The 17,596-nt window shown below is 34.9% G+C and overlaps 1 pseudogene; it reads right to left on the bottom strand.

The window, feature by feature from the left end:
* Nucleotides 1-13,749: 13,749 nt before the first annotated feature.
* Nucleotides 13,750-14,693, bottom strand: LOC141547248 (heat shock cognate 71 kDa protein pseudogene; annotated as a pseudogene).
* Between the last annotated feature and the right edge of the window lie 2,903 nt (nt 14,694-17,596).

Here is a 17,596-nt window from a genome sequence, read left to right as displayed (position 1 = left end):
AACAGGTTTGAATTTGTGATTGTATGAAAGAAGAAGATATGAGTATAGAGGAGATTTATAAAGTGCTTGGCATGGGGCCTGCCACATAGTAGATAATAAATATTTATTGATTGATAGGTTATTGATTCACTGAAATCACATAATTTGACAACATATTAGATATGTGAGATCTAGGAGAATGAAAAGTCAAACATAAAACCAAAATTGTTAACCCAAATGATGGTGAGGATGATTGCACATTCAATAGAAATAAAGAAGTTAGGGAAAAGGGAGTGTTTTAGGTGAAAGATAATGAGTTCTGTTTTGGAAATGTTGAGTTTGAGATTCTTATGGAACATTCATTTTGAGATGTTTAAAAGACTATCAGAGACATAGAAATAGAGTTCAGGAGATATATAGACCTGGGAATCATTTGGTTGAAAATTGAACCTTTACAGGAAAATGAGTTTTTAAGCTAGCTAGCATAGGCAGAGAAGAGGGCCAAGGACAAAGTCCTTGAGGACATCTAAGGTTATTGGATCTCACATGAATGAAGTATCTGAAAAAGATACTGAGAAGGGAACTCTTGGGCAGATAGGAAGAGATTGTTGAGAGAGCAGTGTCAAAAAAAAAAAGAAAAAGAAAAAGTATCCAGAAAGAGAAATGCCAGATGTTTCAGAGACAAAATCAGATTTAGAGAAAATGAGGTTTCTAATGCCATTATGGCAGGCTGGAAGACAGAGTGATTTTGAGAGAGAAGTGGTTTCCTTGTGGCTCTCAGATCAGTCTTATAGGTGGTTTTTTATTACCCATAAGATCATAGCTAATCAGATATATTTAAAGTGTTCAAAATTCTTACAAATAGAACTTATCTGATATGTCTCTCTGTATTACAGGAAGAATTTTGATTTCAGATGATTAAACATTTAAGAACAAGAATTATGTATTATTTGTCTTTGATTCTCACCTAGTGCCTGGAATAGCACAATACACATGATACTTAAATAAGTATTCAATAAATGGAATGTTTTTCCAGAAATGAGTATTTTCTTCAGTGATTGTACAGGTTCAACTTTCCCATAGTAAACTATGGTGAGAGTTTAAGATAAGAAGCTGTAGCATAGTATCATCTTGGCAGATGCACTAAACTATGGTCATTGGTGAATTGGGGGGCGTCTACCCTAAGCTTATGAAGATTTCTCTTGTGGAACAATTTGTTCCAATGTCCATGAAGTATTATATGAAGCAGGTGTGGAGCATCTTAGAGACTTATTAGTCATCAAAGACATGTGCTCCGAGTCAGTCAAACTGACCTTTGTCTTGCTACTGAACTTCAATGACTTGGAAGAGAAAGTGAAGTTGATACTGTATGAGTCTTCCTCAAATGTAATTATTCCCATGCAAGTCTAGAGATCATCTTGTAATGCCATTGGTGCCCTCTGAAAAGAAGGACCAATAACATCAATATATTTTGTTATATAGATTATGTTTTAAGGACACAAAAGTTACAATTCGTGTATGCCAATTGGGTATTATAGTTCCATAACAGATCATTCATGATTTTTTCCTGGCAACATTTAACTCTAAATGCACATCTATAAATTTCTGCAAGGAATATTCTGTCATTGAATGGCTAAAATAAATTCTTTCAAAGACATTTAGGTCTTTTTTTTTCCTCAAAAGGAAGTCAAGTATCACAACAACAACAAAAATAAAAGTACAAAAGCCTATTAAAAACAAAACAAAACAAAACAAATCTTTGTGGGACAGTAGTAGGCCTTACTCATTTGTCATAGAATAAACTAAGTTGTGGAAGCTAAATATCCTTCTTATTATACTTGTTTAATGTTTCTCACAAATAATAATAACCAGAAAAGTGTAAAAAAGTGATGTAGCTTGAAAAGTTGAAATTGAAAGCAATTAACAGAGAGAAGAAATATTTTTCTTACCATATCAGTGAATTTGGCAAGCTACTAAATTTTAATTTGTATATGAGAATGATATATGAGAGTATTTGTGTTGTATGTTAGTTTTATTCATTTTGTGGTGACTTAAAATTGATCATAAATATATCTTTAAATATCTAAGTCCAAAATAATGACATACCTTAAAATTATACTATAAGGTGCTACCATGATGACAAGAAGTGACACATTAGATACAAATTGTTTTGATTCAATTGGATAAGACGTGTTCTCCTGAGGATTTGAGGTCTTAATCTTTATCTTACTAAGGCATATTACCTATGGAATGGAGAGCCTTCATCACTATATAGATATCAGTCACTGAATAATGTCTATTTTATTGGCGGGGGGGATAACACATCAATATTAGCAGTGCTAATGGCATAGTTCAGATACAAGTTGATTCTGCCTAGTTGTATACATGTAATTTGGTACAAGTGGACTTGGGGAAAACTAGCATGTACATTCAGTGAAACATAGCAAAGAGAATGATGTCAAAGATACTCAAAGAAAATCCATATGCACATGTATAGGGCAGAAGAAGAAAGTCATGTTGGCACATATTCCATATCCTACCTTCCTTCTATTCTTCAACCACAGGGAAGTATGGGATGCTGTCCCCTAAACATTTTTGTTCTTGATTATTGCCTTGCCTACAAATATTTTTTAGATAAGGGCTCCCTGGATCTTTTTCAGGATATCTGAAATAATAGGCAGAGTCCAATGATTGTGGGTAATTTAGTTGAGGTTTGGATAGTCAATGAATGTAATTTCTTCTCTTTGGGTGACAGAGAAACAGTAAAATCTTCACCAGCAATAGGATTTAATAGACAAATTCTTTTTGAAGAAAAATATCACCTCATCCATGTTTTTAACCTTACAGTAGTGAGGTTCCAGATGGGAAATTAATCAGTCATAATTCCAGAGAACAGGGTCTTTCTCACATATAAATCTTCTTAAGTCTACTCCAGATTTAAGCCACATTGTGAGTATTCCAAACCAAAGCTTATTATTTCTCAGTGACATATTCTGCTTAGCTAACTAAAGTGAACATGTTTTAAAGTTAAAAAAAGTGGGAGGGAGAGCAATCTGGGATTATGCCCAAAAAGTTATCAAACTGTGCATACCTTTTGACCCAGCAGTGCTACTCCTGGGCTTATATCCCAAGGAAATACTAAAAAAGGGAAAGGGACCTATATGTGCCAAAATGTGGCAGCTCTTTTTGTAGTGGTTAGAAATTAGAAAATGAATGGATGCCCATCAATTGGAGAATGGTTGGGTAAACTGTGGGATATGAATGTTATGGAATATTATTTTTCTGGAAAAAATGACCAGTAGGATGAATACAGAGAGATTTGGAGAGACTTGCATGAACTGATACTGAGTGAAATGAGCAGAATCAGAAGATCATTATACACTTCAACAACAATACTGTATGAGGATATATTCTGATGGAAGTGGATATCTTCTTTTTTTTCTTTATTTTTTTTTATTAATTTTTTATAATTATAACATTTTCTTTGACAGTACATATGCATAGGTAATTTTTTTTTTACAACATTATCCCTTGTACTCCTTTCTGTTCCGAGTTTTTCCCCTCCTTCCCTCTACCCCCTCCCCTAGATGGCAGGCATTCCCATACATATTAAGTAAATTATAGTATATCCTAGGTACAATATATATGTGCAGAACCAAATTTTGTTGTTCTTGTTGTTGCAAAGGAAGGATTGTATTTGGAAGATAAAAACAATCTGGGAAGAAAAACAAAAGAAAACAAAACAAAAAAACAATGCTCACAGTTTACACTCATTTCCCAGTGTTCCTTTTCTGGGTGTAGCTGATTCTGTCCATCATTGATCAATTGGAATTGGATTAGCTCTTCTCTATGTTGAAGATATCCACTTCCATCAGCATACATCCTCGTACAGTATCATTGTTGAAGTGTATAATGATCCCCTAGTTCTGCTCATTTCACTCAGCATCAGTTGATGTAAGTCTCTCCAAGCCTCTCTGTATTCCTCCTCTTGGTCATTTCTTACAGAGCAATAATATTCCATAACCTTCATATACCATAATTTACCCAACCATTCTCCAATTGATGGACATCCATTCATCTTCCAGTTTCTAGCCACTATGAAAAGGGCTGCCACAAACATTTTGGCACATACAGGTCCCTTTCCCTTTTTTAGTATTTCCTTGGGATATAAGCCCAGGAGTAGCACTGCTGGGTCAAAGGCTATGCACATTTTGATAACTTTTTAGGCATAATTCCAGATTGCTCTCCAGAATGGTTGGATTCTTTCACAACTCCACCAACAAGGCAAGGGTGTCCCAGTTTTCCCACAAACCCTCCAACATTCGTCGTTATTTGTTCCTGCCGTCTTAGCCAATCTGACAGGTGTGTAATGATATCTCAGAGTTGTCTTAATTTGCATTTCTTTGATCAATAGTGATTTGGAACACTCTTTCATATGAGTGGAAATAGTTTTAATTTCATCATCTGAAAATTGTCTGTTCATATCCTTTGACCATTTATCAATTGGAGAATGGCTTGATTTCTTATAAATTAAAGTCAATTCTCTGTATATTTTGGAGATGAGGCCTTTATCAGAACCTTTAACTGTAAAAATGTTTTCCCAATTTGTTACTTCCCTTCTAATCTTGTTTGCATTAGTTTTGTTTGTGCAGAAACCTTTTAATTTGGTGTAATCAAAATTTTCTATTTTGTGATCAATAATGGTCTCTAGTTCTCCCTTGGACACAAACTCCTTCCTCCTCCACAAGTCTGAGAGGTAAACCATCCCATGTTCCTCCAATTTATTTGTGATTTCATTCTTTATGCCTAAATCTTGGACCCATTTTGATTTTATCTTAGTATGTAGTGTTAAATGTGGGTCCATGCCTAGTTTCTGCCATGGAAGTGCATATCTTCAACAAAGAGAAAATCTAATTCAGATCCAGATCAGATCCAATTGATCAGTGATGGACAGAATCAGCTATACCCAGATAGGGAACACTGGGAAATGAGTGTAAACTGTTTGCATTTTTGCTTTTCTTCCCAGATTATTTTTACCTTCTGAATCCAATTCTTCCTTTGCAACAACAACCAAAAATTTGGTTCTGCATACATATATTGTATCTAGGATATACTATAACATATTTAATATGTATGGACTTCTTGCCAGCTAGGGGAGGGGGTGGAGGGAAGGAGGGGGAAATTCGGAACAGAAGGGAGTGCAAGAGATAATGTTGTAAAAAAATTATCCATGCATATGCACTGTCAAAAATGTTATAATTATAAAATTAATAAAAAAGAAATAAAATTATTTAAAAAAGGGGGGAGAATTAATTGAAAAGAACCTTTCATATCCAAATAGGACTCAGTAACTCACAGATTGCCACCCTACTAGTAAATGGACTTACACATATGCGGAGAACATGTGTGACTAGGAAATATGAATATAAGAACCCATCTGTAGGGAAATGTGTGTACAGGGAATGGGGATGAATAGGTATTCATTGGGAACAGGCCTAAGTATACAACTGGACAGTATATCCATCTGGGCATGTAGTCACAGTGCAAATATGGCCAAGCAAATCAGAATTATTATAACACTAACATTGCCGATGCTTTTTCATTAATGCCATTGTGCAGTTCTTTGTTGCTTTCCACTCATCCTCCAGTTCCTGCCAAACATTGCATATTTCTCCTCTGCTTGGGGTACAAGGGTATTCTAGGACCAATTTGTCTTGGCTCCAGATAAATTTTTAGTATGAGCACTTACAATGCTGGTAGAAAAAAGGGAGATGAATTATAAATCAGCAAACACTGAAAATTAGGGTTTAGTTTATGTTTGGCTGATTATCTAGACTTTAAAAAATGAGGCAAAAATAAATCAGATTCAAAGTATATCATGCCTCTTTAGAGAGTCAGTTGTTATACATTTAAAAATAATACTGGGGTTGTGCTACATTAGCTCTGTTGTGTGTCTCGGCTAATTTCTAGTTACAGTATTTATTGAGTTGCTCTTTACTATCTTCTGCTAATCAGTTCGATGCAAAAAAAAAAAAAAAAAACCTGAACTAGCCCCAGAGAATACAAAAATGAAAGAAATACATGCCCTGGCCTTCAGTCTGTTGAGAGATATGGCAATATACCAATAAAAGTAATACAAGGTAAAATTATGATAAAAAATTTAGAGAAATTATTCTGAAAATATGTAAAGATGGGGAGATCAATATCAATAGAGGTGGTAAGAAAACTAAAAAAAAAACAAGCTTTGTGGGGATAATTCCTTATTTGAATCTTTAAGGGAAAAATAAGGCTTTTTTAAAAAAAGCTGAGATGGAAGAAGATTGCATTTAAAGTATGTAATATAGTTTACATGAATTCAACAAAGAAAGGAATGGCAGGAGAAGATTAGAAAATGACTAATGGGCTATTTTTGTTGAAGTAACATGCATAAAAGAAGGAAAAGGTTGAGAATTATGAAATGAAGCTATAAAGGTAGATTGAAAAAGATATGAAGGGTGTCACAGGCCAGGCTAAGGAATTTGAATTTTGTATTACAGGCAATATGGAAGCTGTAGATATATTTTAGTAAAGGAATGACAAGGTTAGGCATTTGATTTAGGAAGATGATTCTGGTGTTTGTATTAAGGAGAAATTGGAGAAGAAAAGCAGAGATAGCAGTTTATAAAGGTATTATAGTTTTTCAGCAGCTAGCTCGTGAGGTCAATAGAATACTTTGCAGTCAGAAAGATCTGAGTTCAGAATGGACCTCAGACAGTTACTAGTTGTCCAATCATAGACAGTCATTTATTCTCTATTCATCTAAGTTTCCTCAACTGTAAAATGGGGATGATATTGACACCTTTCATAATGTTGGAAAAAACAAATTAGCTTATATTTCTGAAGCACCTCCCATACTTCCTCATACATGGTAGGTGTTATATAAATACTTATTCCCACCTTCCCTTCAGGTGAGAGATGATGAAATGCTGATTTAGTCCAGTGACAATGTTGGTAGAAAAAAAGGAGATGAATTATAAAGCTGTAGTAATTTTTTTTTAAAAAAATGGACATGAATGCATAGGAGAAAAGTGAGAATGAGAGTTATTGGAAAGCTGGTAATTTTCTTAATACAACAAAACATAAAAGAAGAATATTGTGTCTATTTCAAAGCAAGCTCTTAGGATGAAAAGGTAGATATTTAAAACCAGTGCAGATCTGGACTTTACCTCACAGACTTAACTCTTACCAGAAAGTTGAGTCTTTACCATAGGAAAACCATATAAAATGTGACTACAGTATTCCAGAGAGTCAGAGAAAGGACAAAGAGCACAAAAATCTCTTCCAGCTGCTTTCCTTCAGGTTGCTATACCAAGAAATAGACATGAAGTACTACTTAGGACTTGGATGTTGCTCAGGATATGCAAACAATGAAGCACATGTATCCCACTGAAGAGGCTGCTCCGGATTTACCTCTCATTTAGTGAATGGGCCTGCCTAATTACTGGTCCTAGTAAGAACCCTCATTCTTCCTTATATATTCTTTGTCATAGCATCCCTACATTATGCTTTAAGGGCAAGGGGAGCCATGCTCTGCTTATTAACATTTTGGTGCTGTCCATTGCTTAGTGCTGAACAAGATGTTTCTCAGTCTAATCAGACTGGTGACCATGGTCCTGATAAGAGGGCTTCTGTAAAATGGAGAAAATGTTGAATTCAATTTGGGGCATGCTAATTTTGAGAAGCTGGTGGAACATTTTAGGTAGAAGAGTTTAGCATTCTGGTGGAAATTTGAGAATGATGGTTAGGTGAGATATTGGGGCTGGGTAAATGAATTTTGGTGGCAAAAATGATTATAGAACTCTGGGGATGTGAAATCAGAAAACTAGATGTGCTAGATTGTAACCCTACTGTTTTTGTTCTTTTTGAAGCTTAGATTTAGTGCAAATGGCTCTGGATATGTTAGATATTTTAGCCTTATAGATTCTGAGAAAACCCTGAAAAACTTGTCATTTTTGTTAAATTGTCACCCATTAATATTTTGCCTTTTCCCAAATAGTTTGGGGGCTTCCACAATACTTGCCTTGGTGGTGAAGCCTCAGTATATCATCTTTAAATATATCCATTAATTTTTATCAACAGTTCAATACAAAAGTCAATGAATAAAGCTGCTTTGTTTTAATTCTCAACAAAATGAACCGATGACTTCAACTAAAAGTTCTTTTAGATTTTTGGCACTGAGTTGCATGGGGACATGGGTACTTTCATAATTTCTATCCAGCTAAGAGCAAAAGGTACAGGGTGATACTGACCAATGTTCCATAGCGTAGGAGCTAAACTCATTTTATTTCTCAAGTACAGAAATGAAAATATTTAAAGGTTATTTTTCTAAGATGGTAATACCAAGAAATAATTGGTAACAAAATGAGAGAAGTTTTAAAAAATATTAACCTGTTTTTATGACACATGAAGAATATGGTATTAAGAGGTTCTTGGACACCTGGGAAAATGGAAATGTATGTCTTTCATAACTTTTATTAACTAGAGACTGACAAAGCAAAGTAATAACTGCTTTGGCAGCCTTAATGTGATTGGGGCTCGGACTAAATCACTTGTTTTGTTCCTTTTGTATTGAACTCCAAGCAAGATTAATATTTTAATATACTACAGTTCCAGCACACCAAGTTTTCTGATTTAAAGCTTATGAATTCTTTTCCAGTTAGATACCAAATCTCTCAGGAAATCTGGATTCCATCAAGCTCATTTAGGGAACAGAAGGCTTTTCAGCAGTGCAGTTGGCATAGAAATGACAGGCTGCCTGAGTTGGCAATTCAGTTTTTTTCTAGAAAGTATAGTTGGGATGGAATCTGTTCTCAGTAGATAAGATAGAAATATCATTATTCCCTTTACTAAAGGACACACAGTGAAACATAGACAGCAGAGTGGCAGCAGTGTAAAGAAGAGGAAGTGAATGAGACTGACAAGAGAAAGAAGTTCTGGGAAGGAGTTTTTAAAATTAAATTGCACTTGTATTGGTCAGGGGGCACATTTGGGGTGGACTTTATACTTAGGTCCTCAGTCCAATCACGCAACAAGGTGAATTGCATTCATAGGATTATAGAGTTGGAGCTGGAAGGGGCCTTGGATATTATTATGTTCAGTCTCTTCATTTTCTAGTTGGGGAAACTGAGGCCCAGAGAGATTAAGTGACTTTCCCAGGACTGCACAGTTAGTAACCATATGGAGAAGGATTCATACCCAGGTCTTCCTGATTCCAAGTCAATTATTTTATGTACTACTATAGGATCTAAGATTTAAACCTGGAAACACCTTCAATATCACTCATTCCACTGTCCTTTGTCCCTATTTGGAAAGTAAGTCACAGAGAAGACACATAATAGACTAACTTTGTTTCTTTTTTCATACAGAATTATTGGACTGCTAGATCTAGTTTACGTAGATGTTAGCAACATATTTGACAAAATCTTTCAAGGTTTTCCTGTATACAAACTTGAGTTTCATGGACAAAAGATTTAAAACTGATTGAGTGGCCAACACCTCAAAGTCATTATTGATGGTCCAATACCAACTTGGAAAATCTTACTATAATATTACAATGATCTTTCTTCTTAATATTGTAATCTTTCTATGTAGCATATTATCATTAGGTAAATATTCAAACACCAAAACCTCCTCTTATCTTCATAGGCCATATAGAAAATATAATGTAAAACCATGGAAATTTTCAGATGAAAGAAATAATTTGTTCAATTTCCTCTGTGTTAGAGACTATGTATTCTTAATGGGAGAGAAAATTTCTACTTGTCTTTCATTTTTTTCTCTTCTAGAGTCAAGTTTATCCTTGGCTTTAGTATGCAATTGCTACTCTTGATAATTATTTAACATCATTTAACTTATAACCCCCATATGTGGGGTTGAGTGGTATGGATAAAATGTTGCTTTGCCTCACAAGAAGAAAAATGAATCTCTTCACCTCCTAATGCACAGTACTTGAAGGAATGTAGAAAAACTTCAAAATATTTGAACTATAGTTTGAAGGATAAATAAGATTTAAATTGGTAAAGATAGAAAGAAAGGTTATTACAAGGAGAGGAATATAAATAACCATTCTGAAAAAATAATTTGGAATTATGACCCAGCTAAGATCAAATAAAGGTTTCATATGAACAAAAATACTTCTAGTAGCTTTTTTTCATTGTGATCAAAAAGCATGGAACTATAAGCATGCACATCAACTGAATAATGACTGAATTGGCAAAAACTTATAAGAACTGATGTAAAATGAAATAGTCAGAATCAGAAGAACAATTGGCAGTATAATATCAATATTATAAAATGAACACTTTTAAAGAATTTTACAAGGGGATGAAGAATTGTAGAAATGTGCAGAACCAGGCAACAAATTTATATATTTATATAAAAGACAAATAACTATGAAATCCGTAAAAACTATGATTGATATAATAACAATCCATGACTCTAAAAGAAACATACCATCAACCTCCTGACAGAGAAATGGTAGATCTAACTTATGTCTACACACACACACACACACACACACACACACACACACACACACACACTGCTAATGAATTTAAGGATTTATAATGAATAATGGATATATTTTGCTTGATTATACATATTTGTTACAAGGAATTAATTTTTCTTTTCTCTCTTGCTTTTCAATGGGGTCAGCAGTGATAGGAAGAGAAAATGGATTTCTGATAATTTAAATAAGGAAAAACTTAAAAAAAACCCCAGATGAATCAACACAAACAGAGCAGAGGGACAGGAAGTTTGGGAGATATTTTTGGAGCTGTAAGTAGAACAATTATTGAATTTTATGAATCACATTTTAAAATTTTCCTTCTGTTTTGCTATTAGTTTTAATTCTAGTACCTGGGACTAATGCGCTAGCTGCAATCAACAGAGAAACTAAAGACAGCATAGTTCCAAGAGTAATTAGAGAAGAGTGATTTTTTCATTGATTCCACATTTAAGTAATTCAAGGTTATTCAGTTCCTCCTTTTATGGGTTAAGCTCTGGGGCCAATATGGTTTTATTTTGGGGGAGAAATTTGCCCCCAAACTCATAACCAGGCATTTTAGTATCAAATCAAGTTTTTATATTTTAGTTTCCAAGTAAACTGATGTTTTCCTAGTTTCCTCATGCCTAATTTCTTCTTTGATCCCTAATGTGACACCTTAAATAGTGTATCTGCCTTTGAAGTCTACTGACTAGCTTCCACTTCTATCACAGGGGTTCTTAAGCATTTTTAGTGGTATTGACTTAGTCTAATAAACTCACATGTGCCTTTGTAGAATAATGCTTTTAAATGCATAAATTGAAGTACATAGGGATATGAAGGAAGCCAATTATGTTGAAATAAATTTCAAAAATATTTTTAAAACACAACCAAGTTTATGGACTCCAGGTTAAGAAGCCTTGGCTTTCTGCCCTGGCCCTGTATTTGATCACTGTAAAACCTCTCTGAGGATGACAATCTCTCTTCCCTGGCTTCTGTTCCCTACTGCTAAACTCCCTAGTTCTTACCACCTAGCTCCCAGAACATTAACATCAGATTGCATATCAGGACTTCCTATCCCCCTGAGACCTCTCCTGACCTCCTGACTGTCACTTTTAGTATTAGCCTACCTTACTCAGGCCCATTCAGCTGTAAACTGTGTTCTAGTTCCTACAACCAGGCAGAATCAATAAGCTTCACTTATTTATTATGCACCTGTTGTTTACAAATCCTCTTGTATTTTCCCAATCAGTAAGTATCTAATGAAAGTGAAATTCCATATATTAAGTTTTTTGGAGAGCTTATCTATTCTTTGTAAGGGGCATTGTAAGTTAGTGCAAAGCATTCTGAACTATGAATTTGAAAACAGTTCCCTCTCTCTTATCTTAAGGCAATTCATTTAACTCCTTAGTTCTGAGTCACTCTTGCACAAAATAAGAATAATACTACCTTTCTTATCCAATTCATATTGTAAAAATTAAATAAGATAATATATCTACTATGTTATATAAATTTGAAATATTGCTAAAACTCTTATTAGTATTAAAACAATGCCTTAATTAAAAAATAAATTAAATTTTAAAAATTGTTCCAATGCCTCACAATGGCATGGAAGTGATAAGATAATATAAATTCCTTGAGAACAGGAAATATTTAGGTTTTGTCTTTTGTATCTCTAGTTCCTAGGATAGTATCTGCTCAATAAGTAATAGGTATTTAATAAATGCACATTGAGTTGAAAAGAATTTTCAGAAGTATGCAAGTGATTTGCAAAGAGTGTGAGATCCTATCAAATTGGAAAAGCTTTTGAGTCTATCCAGTCATATAGTGCATGTTTGTTGTGTGAGGATGAGTCTAGCTAATTGCACAAAACATTATTCCAACTTGACTCCAAGGATAAAATATTAATCCACAGAAGTGCTCAAAGACCATTTACCAGTTTTCAGAAGTTTGCAATCCACATTGCAGCATATGGAAAACAGCAAAGTTCAGGGTAAACAGCACTCACTTTAAAGTTAAAGGACAAGATTCATAGACTGACCCTGACATTTAATTATTACCTTTGTGATGTTGGTCAAAATTTTTTGTCTTCCAAAGTTTCATTTCTTCATCTTAAAAAATAGGTATTTTTGGACTAAATGACTTCTGAGATCCCTTCTCAATCTAGATCTGTGTATGTGTACTCCTACTACTGAAATTACAAACCACTAGACTAGGGAAACACTAAAATAAAAAGAAAATAATTGGAAGACTGCATTTCAATGTTTGGCAATCATACTTCCTTCTTCCTCAAGGTCCTTAGACAAATACAGACTGTTCATTATATGGGATGGTGGGGTAGAATAGAAAGGATATGTGATTTTAAGCTATAAGGTCTGAATCTGAAACTTGGTTGAACATAAAATATCCCTAGAAATATGAATTTCTTTCAGTCTAGTTTATTTGCAGATATTTCTGCTTTTGAGACATCAGCTATGCATTTCTGTGAGTTCGATTTGCCTCTTAAGTTTTCTTTTAGAATCTGGATGACCCTATAAACTTGTACAGTGACTGGGTAAAGATGTTTTTGTATAATTGTTTGGAGTGCATAACAACACTGGAGGAGGGGTTATTATTTTGAATTATATTCTAGTATTAGAGTGACCACTAGAATAATAAACACAATGACTTTCTTGGTACAGTTTTATTTTCTGTTCATCATCTGTATATTAATTGACAATAAGCTGCCACAGCAGTTACATCTGGTACCAGCAGCCAGAATATTTTGCTTTTGTAAAATTTGAACATAGGTGAACGACAGTCTTTTGGTGAACTTTTACTGTAGAGATTACCTATTGAGCAATAAGATGCAAGAACATATTTTCACTGTAGTTTAGTTTATGAATCAAATGGAGTGAACTCATTCTAAAAGAAACATATTAGTTTTTAATTTATTTTCAAATCATACTTGTTTCATTATTCCCCACTTCATGTAATTTTTTAATATTCATTTTTATGGTGCCAATTTTAAATAGATTTTATTCTCTAGGACAAGAATTGCATCTTCACTTATTTGCAGTACTGATAAAGTTCAATATTGTTCACTTCTCTCTCTCTACACACATTCAGATATTCAGCATGCCCAAATTTACACAGTAGTCTAACTATTACATCCAAACTGCTACTGCCTTGGCTGCGAATTTGGGTCCTTCACTTTCTGGAAAGCTGTGTGGAATGCTCTTTCTTCTGGTGGAGTTAGTCAGCCTTTTTCATGGTAGGCCCAGAAGAAGCACCTTCAGCCAGGGCTGCTCCCTCCCTGGCAATCTTCCAGCCATGGCTCCTAGGATGCCCCCTGCCCCATGGTATGGCTTCATAATGATGGGGTTGTACCTTCTCCAGTTCTTTCCAAAGGTGATCAGATTCTTCCCTCTCTGGTTCTTATCCAGTCAGCTGATTATTTCATTACTTTTGTCAAGGAACTTCTGTTTGTCTTCATCACCAATTGTGCTTTGCAAGTTTTCTTCTTCCTTGTAGCCTTCATGTGGAATGCATGAGATTAAAGAGAACACCTTGTCTCTCTGCTTCTCATCTTCAGCCTGGTTTTGCTCAGCCGCTTGGACCATATGCTCAATGTCTTCTCTGCTCAAATAGCCTTTGTCTTTGGCGATGGTGACTTTGTTCTCCTTGCCTATCATCTTATCCATCGAAGAAATATTGGGAATGCCATTTACAGTGATGTCAATCTGAGGAGCACCCCTGGGTGCTGAGGGATTTCTGAGAACTCAAACTTGCCCAGCATGTTACTATCACTTCCCCACAACTCTCACCTTCATAAACCTGAATAAAACCATTCGGGGTGGTTTTCTGAATATGTGACAAAGGCCCGTGTCTGCTCGATGGGGAGGTGATATACATTTGATCAGATTTGTCACAACACCAGCAGTTTCGATTAATTCTAAGGAAAAGAGGAATGAAATCCAACATAAGCAATTCTCAGATTTAGCTCTAGGCAAAATAGCAGCTGGGACAGTTGCACTCTAGGAAGCAGCAAATTCTCATCAGGATCGATACTCTTGTTGGGCTTGCCATTGGAGACATTTTGCAGAAGCTTTTGGGTTTGGGGGATCTGAGTGGTACTATCGACCAGGATGACCCCTGAATCTGTGATTTATCTAGTGTGGCACCTTAAGGCCTTTTCCACAGGGTCCAGCATGCCATGGAAGAGGTTGGCATCCAGATTTGCCAAAATGGGCTGGGTGAGAGAGGTATAGAAGCTCTTCCCTTTATAGGGGAAGTGAATCTCGGTACCAGCCTGACTAATGGAGGAGAGGGTATGACTTGCCTGATCACAACCAGTGCACAGAGGACGGAGCTCTTGTTCTCACTGATGTCGTTCTAGTGCCTTCACTCACATTCTAAATGGTTGATCATGAGGTTGGGAAAGTTCTTAAGTTCTTCCCTCCCAAGTAGGTTTTTTTTTTTGCTGTGGAGTGACTTCCAAGATGCCATCTTCAGTATTAGGATTGGAGATGTCAAATTCCAGGGTCAAATACACACACACATGTCTGTGTGTGTATATGTACATATATATGCATATACATGCATGTCTGTGTGTATGTGTACATATATGTGTGTGTGTCTACATACATAGCTACCTATACATACATGCATTCCCTCTTTGAACCAATTTATATATGAGTGAAATTCAAGCATTGCCTGTCCCTACCATTTTCTCCTCCCCTGTAAAAGTTCTTCCTTGAATCCTCTCTTCTGTGAAATAATTTCCCCCATTCTTCCTCTTTCTTCCCCTCCCTTCCATGTTATTCCCCTTTCTTTCCCATCCATTTTTATGTTCTCCCAACATAATCAGTTCATCCTCATGCCCTCTATGGATAATTTTTCTAATTAGCCGAATAATAATAAAAGTTACATTTATCATCTTTCTAGACAGAAATATACAGTTTAGCTTTATTGAATCCATTGTTTTACATTTTATGTTTACCTTTTTAATGTTTCTCTTGAGTCAAATTTTCTATTACTCTCTAGTCTTTTTTTCAGGAATGCTTGTAGAGCCTTTATTTAACTAGCCATCCTTTTTATCCTTTTAAAAATTCTTTTAAAGATTATACTAAGTGTTGCTGGGTAAGTTATTCTTAGTTGTAATCACAGTTCTTTTGACTTCAATACTACCATATTCAAAGCTCTCTTCTTCTTTAACATGAAAGCTGCTAAAAGATGTGTGATACTATGTCTCCAGGAAATTTCAATGGTTTCTTTCTGTCTGCTTGAAGTATTTTCTCTTTGGCCTAAGAGCTCTGGAATTAGGCAATAATATTCCTAAAAGTTTTTATTTTGGGATCTTTCAGTAGATCAGATTCAGTAGAAAGAATCAGTAGATTCTTCCCATTTTATTTTACTCTTTGGCTTTAGGATATCTGGGATATTCTCTTTGGTAATTCACTAAAATATGTCTTCCTGTACTCTACCATCTTGGTTTGACCCCTGAAAATTCTTTTAAAATTATCTTTTCTAAATAGTGCCAACTATTTACAACTCAAGTTATGTGGGTCTTATATTGAAAACATTTTTGTCTTAATAAAAGTACAATTAAAACTTAGGTCATTGGCAATCAATTATAATTTCAGTTTAAAATCACATATATTTGATTAAGCTTCTGGCCAGTAAACAAGGGTAACTTCCAGCTTATTGATTGGTTCATAAACATCTGCATGCTACTTCTTCCAAATGAAAGTCCTCATCTGTTTATAGCATTTGAAGAATTTATACCTCCTGGGATAAAATATAAACAAAATTTATTAACTATGACTTTACCACAAAGCTGAAATTCATTAAAAATTCAATTCAGACTTCAACTAGGAATTTTACTTGCCTGATAAGATTTTCATTTATTTGGGGGAAGTTTCTTATTCTCTTAGCACATAACCTTCCTTTATTTTTTTATTTTTTTTATTTTTATTTTTTTTTCAATTTAATTTAATTTTATAATTATAACTTTTTTTTGACAGTACATATGCATGGGTAATTTTTTACAACATCATCCCTTGCACTTACTTCTATTCAGATTTTTTTCCCTTCCTCCCCCAACCCCCTCCCCCAGATGGCAGGCAGTCTTATATATGTTAAATATATTACAGTATATTCTAGATACAATATATGTGTGTAGAACCGAATTTTTTGTTGTACAGGAAGAATTGTACAGAAGGTAAAAATAACAGTTTACACTCATTTCCCAGCGTTCCTTTTCTGGATGTAGCTGATTCTGTCCATCATTAATCAATTGGAATTGGATTAGCTCTTCTCTGTGTTGAAGATATCCACTTCCATCAGCATACATCCTCGTACAGTATCATTGTTGAAGTGTACAGTGATCTTCTGGTTCTGCTCGTTTCACTCAGCATCAGTTGATGTAAGTCTCTCCAGGCCTCTCTGTATTTCTCCTGCATAACCTTCCTTTCAAAAATTTTCTGGGAAAAATATCAAATTGGCATTTTTAGTTGAGCTGTTTCATATTTTCAGTATCAGGTCAATTGTAAGAATACACATACACACACATCAAATTATAGTGCTTTTCTGACCCCTTATTGAGTGAAGAAATACTTGGGGAAAAATAGATTCAAATGCAAGAAGCCTTTGTTAGTGCCCTCAGACTCAATGGTAGTAGTACCTATGTACGAAATGAATTTATAAGACAGTAAACAGAGTATTGTGGAAAGAAGAGTGGATGGAAGTTCAGAAAAGAAGAATTCTATCCTTGGTGCAGTACTTAGTTGTTTGTAATCTTGAATTAATGATTAAATTGAAAAGATTAAATCCAGCACACATTTCTAAAGGATCTACTATGTGCCAAGCATTGTGTTAAGTGCTAGGGATTAAAAAAGAGGTAAAAGACAGTCTTTGTCCATAAAGAGCCGACAACCTCAGCTTACTTTATGTATCTCTTTAAGGTTTATGAGACTCCTTGCACCCATTATCTCATGCAATCCTTAGAACAACCCTATGAGGCCTCCTTATTTCTAGAGGAAGAAACCAAAACTCAGAGGACGTAAGTACTTCCTCTGGTTCACACAGCTAGTAATTCAGGATTTAGATCATATC

The sequence above is a fragment of the Sminthopsis crassicaudata genome, chromosome 6 (assembly GCF_048593235.1).
Source record: "Sminthopsis crassicaudata isolate SCR6 chromosome 6, ASM4859323v1, whole genome shotgun sequence".
In the NCBI taxonomy this organism is placed as follows: Eukaryota; Metazoa; Chordata; class Mammalia; order Dasyuromorphia; family Dasyuridae; genus Sminthopsis; species Sminthopsis crassicaudata.
This window is presented reverse-complemented; position numbering and strand designations above follow the sequence as displayed.